Consider the following 7,592-nt stretch of genomic DNA (forward strand, 5'->3'; position numbering starts at 1 on the left):
TGGCTCCCTATTGGTCAACCACGTTATGTATGCCGATGATTTGGTAATAGCTGCTCATTCAGAAGAGGAGTTGGAGACGCTACTGCTGAGACTGGAGCGTGCCACTAAGAGGTGGGGCCTTACCATCAGCCCCACCAAAAATAAGCACCTGCCTGGGTATTTTGTACCATCGGACACTCCACTCCCACAACTCCCAATCGGTGATGGAGCAGTAGTGGAGAGAGTGGAGAGTTCCCCATACCTGGGCAGTGTGCTTATGACCGGCTCCAGTTTAACAGCAGAGGTCTCACTCCGAATCAGTCGAGCGGCAATATCTTTTCATCGGTTGCGTAACGCTGTGTGGAAGCTACCTGGTCTATCGCTCCGCACGAAGCTTCAGGTCTTCTCAGCCACAGTCATTCCCTCTCTTCTCTACGCTGGCGAAACGTGGACCCCCCTAATGGAGCATTCGCCGGTTGGAAACATTTAGGCTGGCCTGCCTACGATCCATCCTGGGTTTAACCAGGCTGGATTGTGTGAGGAGTTCACAAATCCTTGAAAGATCTGGGCAAAGTCCCATCGGTGAGCTCCGGCAGGCAAGGCTGCGTTGGCTGGGTCATGTAGCCCGCATGCCCAGCCACCGCATGCCTAAACAGCTTTTGTTCAGCCGGATCGAAGGGGCTAAACGGGCGCGGCACGGGCTAGAGAAGAGATGGAGTGATGTGGTACAGTAGGACGTGGAGCTGAGTGGACTTGCCGATGACTGGTACCAGCGGTGTCAAGATTGGCCTCTGTGGAGGAGGCTCGTGAAGGACGCTACTGGGAAGTTGGAGGAGTCGCCCTCCAACAACAACGGAGGGCGGAGGAGCGACGCTCACAACAACGAGTGGAGCACCCGGTGGCTAAAGCACAGCAAGTTGGTACAGTAGGGGGCACAGGTGGTGCATCAGCCAGTCGTTTCGGTAATCTCGGTCAGTCGACCCGTGGCACCTGGGTCTGCCCAGTGACCTCCTGCCAGCGAGCGTTCGACACTTCACGTGGCCTCAAGGTGCACATGGCCTGGCACAAGCATCGTGGTGACGTCACCGTCACTTAGTGGCGAATGGCAGTTGTTGTTGTTGTGTGTATGAGTATGTGTGGACTTAGCGGGGAGTGGTAGTGTATCGGTTAGCGCGCTGCGCTATGAACCTGACGACCCGGGTTCGATTCCCGTTCACGGCAAATACCAGTGACGATTGTCTGAACCGTTCCTGGGCATCCCCTAGTTCGAATCAGCCTCAAATGAGTACCCGGTGCAGTGTGTAAACATCGCCACTGGGGAGACAAAGGCGGTCGGGCGTGGTGCTGACCACCCACCCCCTCGTGTACCGTTACAGCCTTCATAGGTTCTCACTAACAGCGCTTGTCCCTACAGTCTGCTAAGGCTATACGGGGGATCTTTGTCTTTGTTGACTTAGCCTGGCACAAGCGCCATAGTGACATCACCGCCACTTAGTGACGAATGGCGGCGGCGGTTGTTGTAACTTTTAGCCACCGGGCGAAGTTAGCACAGTAGGGGGTACACCTGGTGCATCTACCGATCTTCTCAGTCAGCCCACCCATGGCACCTGGGTCTGTCCCGAGACCTCCTGTTAGCGAGCCTTCGACACTTCACGTGGCCTCAAAGTTCACCTGGCCTGGCATAAGTGCATTGGTGATGTCACCGACACTTAGTTGTGAATGGCGGGTATTATATTGATATATTGTGTGTATATGGAGAGCGGTAGTGTAACGGTTGCGCGCTGCACTACAAACCTCCCCTAGGTCGACTCAGCTTCATATGAGTGGTGCGATTTGAAAATATCGCCAAAGGGGAGACAAAGGCGGCCGGGCGTTGTGCTGACCACCCACCCCCTCGTGTCCTGTACCAGCCTTCATAGGTGCTGCTACTCGCTAACAGCACTTGTTCCTGTAGTCTGTGTATATACGTGCTTGCTATTAGCAAGCACGCATATGCACGAGTGTGTGTTCTAATCCACAATGCCCAAATCACCTCGAATGTGCCCCGATATCGTCATATTAGTACAGCAAAAATTCCCAAGGAACAGGGACATGGCCATTACCAAATACGAAGAATAGAGAGATGCATGCTTGGATTTACAAAGAGGCAGACAGATGAACATGTAAATTTAGAGAATGTATGCGAGTTAACGGCATTATCCAAAGTTTGGTCGCCATATATTGTTAAAAGGGATAATGGCCGAAAGCAAGAATGACTACGAAGTGGCAAATAAGGAATGAGATGCATCTGTAAGCAATTGAATCAGCTCGTGTCCAGACGCTTAGCGGATTATTGCATCTTGGGATCGTGAGAGATGGCGATGGCTTGGGAAAAACTTCATCCAGCAGTGGTTTGATCATGGCTGATGATCACTGTTTACGCGTATCAGAATGTAAACTGAAATGTTTGAAATGTTGTATTGGATCATAGTGTAAAATGTAATGTACTTTTCTTGTCACCAGTAAATAGCTCAATGAAATTACCTTCCTGTTGTATATGGCATACTTTACTTTACCAAATGAAGGCCCATTGATATTGTCTCTTAAGCTATTAATTAATCAGATGAAAGACCATTCGGATTAATGTCTCAAGTAATTGACGTTCTTTATTTAACCACGTGACAGTCTATTAACATAAATTACCATTAATAACCGACGTCCGTTATGTAATCATGCCACCTGTTGAATCGTGTCCTTGTAGCCAGCCCGTCTGGCCCCTCTCCCGGCGTGCTCGTAACGGGAGAACGGGCCGGATGAAGACTATTCAGAGACGAGTGATGTTAAGATTGCGTTGTGTTCATGTCCCCTTCCTCGTCGTCACACGGCTGCTTGAGATGACCGGACAGCTTCGCGCAGGAACACACACGAGTAGGCCACGTGACAGCAACACTTTGTTTCGAAATGTTCTCTTACTGGGAGCCTTCATGTCTCTGCGACATTCACCAAGAGACTCTGCGTCAGCCCACGTGCCACAAAACCCCACACTGCTCAATCACCCTACTAATGCTTGCCCAGCTCGCGAAATTATAACACATTCCCCGCAACTCCGATTAGCACGGCTGGGTTACACACTATGAAATAAGTTAAACTTACATACATTTATAACATTTGAACAAAAGTACATAAAAAATTCTAATTCCCACGGAAATGTCTACTTAATTTAAGCATATTATTGACATGCAATCATAATAATACGTATAGAAGATGTAATATCTAATTGTATTATTACATTAGCTTTAACTACCCGGCTTCGCCCGAGACTTGGATCCACCACGCCCAGCCGCCTTTGTCTCCCCAGTGGCGATGTTCACACATCACAAGCAGTTACTCGTTTGAGGCTGAGTCGACCTAGGGGAGGCCCAGGACCGGTTAAAATAATCGAGACTGGTGTTGACCATGAGCGGGAATCTAACTCGGGTCGCCAGGTTCGTAGCGAAGTGCGCGAACCACGACACGACAATGCCTTACGCTTCCACATGTGCCAGATTTGACGTCCCAGCTCACTTGCTGTGCAAAAAATATGTGCATTATTGAGCTCTCCCGCCCCCTCAAAAAAAGTGTATTTTTGGAAGTTTTGCATGCAGTACAGTCTGGAAAGTACCCACATGGCAAATTAGCAGTTTGTTGCATGTCGGGAAGTACGCTAAACATTTTGAACAGACACACATTCACAACCTTGCCTTTTATATATGTAGTGCTCGAACCGACACGACAGCTTCTTGTTTTTCTTGTTTACTTTATTTCGCGTATTTCGATCAACTCTCCTCCATCCAACATCGCTCAACGTTCCTCTAACACCAATCCACAGTTCTCCGCGCTCTCCGCTCGCTCCACCTCACTCCTCCGTCGACTCTCCTCTCCACTCTCTCCGCCACAGTTCGGCTGCTCTTTATCAGCTCCGCCGTCCCACTCTGTCGTAACTACATCAGCTTCTCTTCCCACACTCCAGCCGCTTTCTACTGGCTTCGTCGTCTAACTGCTACTCTACACTCTCCACTCTCCACTGTTACCCTACACTTCTCCACTGCTACCCTACACTTCTCCACTGCTACCCTACACTTCTCCACTGCTACCCAACACTGTAATTAGCTCTGCTGCTCCGACTCTTCCATCCTCTGTCTCCTCCTAGGCGCGAACTCCCGTCTCCTCCAAAAACCCCTCTCTTTATCCCCGAGCCAATTAATCCCCAATTAATCAGGGGCATCCCTCGCGACGCCACTCGCCCCCAGCCCCCCTGCCACTTGGCATGCTTTTCCAGACAATGCAGGGCCACTCCGCGACAACAACAACATCTCGGCCAATCAGCGCCCTGCGTCCTTAATTACCTCTTACCACCTGCTACCGTCCTCAGACATCATGTCACCTCCTTTTGGACAACAACAACCTCCAGCCAATCAGCACCCTGTGTCCTTAATTACTCCCTACCACCTGCTACCATCTTCAGACAGCGCGGCTGCACATCTCGATAACAACAACTCCCAGCCAATCAGCGCCCCGTGTCCTTATTTGCTCCCTACTCATCTCTGGCCCTCTCCTCACGCCTAGCAACAGCAACACCTCGATCTCGTTTGCTCCCACTGTACGCCGTGCGCGTGTACGCCGACTTCAGCGTGTGACGCGTACTTTCAGGCACTACATATATGGAGATAAATGAGGCAAATCATATTTTGCTAAACATGAGTATAAAATATATATGTTGTTCCCTATCGGAATCAACAGCCAAATGAATCTGCCAAAACACTGGGTAAACTGTGTTCACACCAAAACTCCTGGAGCTCAGTGCTAAATCCGAGTCTGCATAGTGGCTATGTTGTCCATTGTATCCAATAGTACTGAGAAAGTTTCATTACGTGAATTAAAATAACTGCCATAAAATTAATTCTATTTTACCATCACAAGGTTTTAATCACAGTCAAATTGCTTTATAGATATATTAATTGACCAAAAGTACCCAAAACAAACGTTAATAATGCTCGTAAAACAATGATACAACTGAGACACATCTCATCACATCTCTCATCATACGCTGCACTTCACCAACACCCTCATGCCCCCTGCCACTAGCCACCGTACCGTGCTCAACCGAATAACTCGTCATACATGCCACTGTGAAATGTAAAATATATATAAAATTTGATGTCATTTTATCTACCTTCTTCACCCCCAACGATGGGGGGGGGGGGGGGGGGGAGGAGCAGATTCCTAAAACTCTATAACCACAAGTTATGGGTTTAGCTCAGGCCTGGAACTCGGCTTTGTTAAAAGTCAGTCTGTTGAGAGCATACGATCCAAGATCAAGATCTCTTACTATCTGTCCCAGGTGAACCATTGCGACCCACGCCAATGATCACTTATCAGCGGGTGGGGACTTGTGATGCCAAACTGGTGCTCAGGAAACAACCACTTAAAACGCTTCACCCTAGGGTAGACCTGAAGCAGGACATCCGATTTGGCTCCTGGACTCTACTAACCGTCAAAGACGACGGAAAGCTACCATTACTGGCGAGGGAGCTGCGTGACCTCAGAATGGAAGTGGACGCTCTGTCCGAGGTGCACCGTCCGGGCATTGGCGAGATGTAGTACGTGTAATGTGAGGATATATCCGGCTCAATGACGTATCACAACTCGTCATGATGATTGGCTCTGCCGGTCCTGGTTTATAGCCAATGGGGGGAAGCCTAGGGGCTTGGCCCTGACATAATGGAAAGGTGACAGCTGTAAGTAAGGGATTGGTTCTGCTGGCTTTGGCCACAGCCAATGGGGACATGAGTCAGGGGCGTGGTCCCGGCAGCTTACGAGGGGGCCTGGAATATTCCATGGAGGCTAACCAGGATTGGGGGAAACGTACCACGTGACCCGGGTATTAAATAGGGGTGGAGACGAACGACACGTGGTCGGAACGGGAACGAACAGAGGAAGGGGGCCACGCGGGAGCGGGGCTCCGGGTTGCCACGTGGCAGTGTCTCTCTCTCTATCTGTCCCTCTCACGCTGCCTGTCAGTCGCGTGAAGGAAAAGCTGTATACAAGTTGAATTAAAGATGGATTCCAAAAATCGCCTCAACGAGCTTTATTACATGCGTATGATGAACTTCTTAGTGTAGGTAGCTACACCTTCCCCTGATCTGGATGTGCTGGGGGCATGCATCGGAGAATAATAGCATTTTCAATCTCCTCATGGCTGGTTCTGCCAGTCAAGAAGATCCAGGACATTGATTAGGGTATAATGTACGTGAGAATGAGGCACTCCTTGGGATGCATCTCTTTCATTTCAGTGTACGCTCCTACCGAAGAGAGTGATCTCGAGAAGGAACACTTCTACACTAATCCATTGGCCACATTGTGTGACTTTAACACATTCGGTGGCATCAATTGAGCTGGCTATAAATTTGTATTGGGTCCCCACGAAGCTTTAAAACAGAACACCATTGGCTCGATTCTGCCAGACTTTGCAAAGGATAGGGCACTGAGAATCGCAGGTTCCTGGTTTCAGCATCCTGACTCGCACTGGTGGACATGGATTTACAATATGGGAAACGCTGTAAAGGAAATACACCAAATACTCATAAGCACTTGGGTGTTTCAGAGCACTGAGCTTCTTACCTCGTACCACAAACTGGTGATATAAACCCGCAGGATCTGACCGAAGCTCAGAAAAATACTTCATTTCGAGACGCTCCGAGATTAGAAGACCTCTGAAATTTCGATTGCAGTCTGAACAGGTTTGAGGTGCTTAGCAGCTTAAAAGACCCCGGTCAACTGTGGGTAGCCTTCAAATAAGGCAGTGGTTCTTATCATTTTTACTGCGGCCTGCACCCTTTAGTTCTCAATCTTATAAAAGGTATAATGTTAGGTTTGATGAAACAAAGTAAGCTGTATTTACGTGCCCGTGATAAATTTGTGTTTTCGATTATTTAACTTCTAAAACAATCTTGCACGTCTCGCACCCTCAGGGGGTGCGTGCACCCCAAGTTAAGAACTACTGAAATAATGCCTTGGAGTGAAACTCTCCAAAAATAGCACTTTACATCTGTAGAGACGCTGAAGACCATTGAAAAGAGCCACTCAGCAAGACTGAATGGTAAGATGGAAGCGCACAGGAACCTGATTGGCGAGTTGAGGTCCTCTTGAGAAAGGACAAGAAGTGATTGGTTGAGGGGATGTAGAGGGTCGCCTGTGGACTGGGAACCCTAGACCTGCTTACCTAGCCCTACAACGTCTACACGCAAAGCCTCAGGAATAGGGGACCTCAATCAATGCAAGCAATATAAGGCTCTTATCAGAACGATAAGAATTGGCTGAGCATTTTTAACAACTACTCATAGCTGCCCTATCTACTGGTAGAATTACATTCTTTTCTGAAGATGCTGTGATTTTTGCTGAGTCTCTCGAAGTCCTTGTTATAGCGCTTGAGATCCTGGAATTGTAACTAAAACCTTTGGGATTACAGATCTGATGGATGAAGCCAAAATATAGGCATTTTGTCACTTCGTGAATTAAGCTATATGGCCAGTAAAAGTAAGCGAAAATATAGAAGTGATGAAGAGATTAACTTACCTAGGTAGTGTTATTCAGGA

This window comes from Lethenteron reissneri, chromosome 27 (genome assembly GCF_015708825.2).
Source record: "Lethenteron reissneri isolate LAM-NWPU_2019-01 chromosome 27, ASM1570882v1, whole genome shotgun sequence".
Lineage (NCBI taxonomy): Eukaryota > Metazoa > Chordata > Hyperoartia > Petromyzontiformes > Petromyzontidae > Lethenteron > Lethenteron reissneri.